This window comes from Haliaeetus leucocephalus, unplaced genomic scaffold, assembly GCF_000737465.1.
Source record: "Haliaeetus leucocephalus isolate CR32 unplaced genomic scaffold, Haliaeetus_leucocephalus-4.0 Scaffold906, whole genome shotgun sequence".
Classification (NCBI taxonomy): domain Eukaryota; kingdom Metazoa; phylum Chordata; class Aves; order Accipitriformes; family Accipitridae; genus Haliaeetus; species Haliaeetus leucocephalus.
This window is the reverse complement of record NW_010973342.1, coordinates 998,846-999,104: the sequence shown is the minus strand read 5'-3', so window position 1 is coordinate 999,104 and position 259 is coordinate 998,846.

Sequence of the window (259 nt, the reverse complement as noted above, 5' to 3'; positions counted from 1 at the left end):
CCCGCCGCCGCCATCGGGCCCGGGCGAGGAGAGGAGAGGCGAGGGGAACGAAGGGAGGTCCCGCCGCTCGGGGACCCTCCAACGCCCGCCCCCCGCCCTCGCCGCGGTGGGAGGAGACCGATGGCGGATGGATGCGGCGGCTGAGGCCCGGCCTGGCTCGGGGGCAGCGCCTGGAAAGTCTCCGCGGCGCCCTGCGCGCCCGCGGAGGGGCCGCCCGCCGCCATGTCGGCGGCTGCTGGCCGGCCTGCTGCTGGCGCTG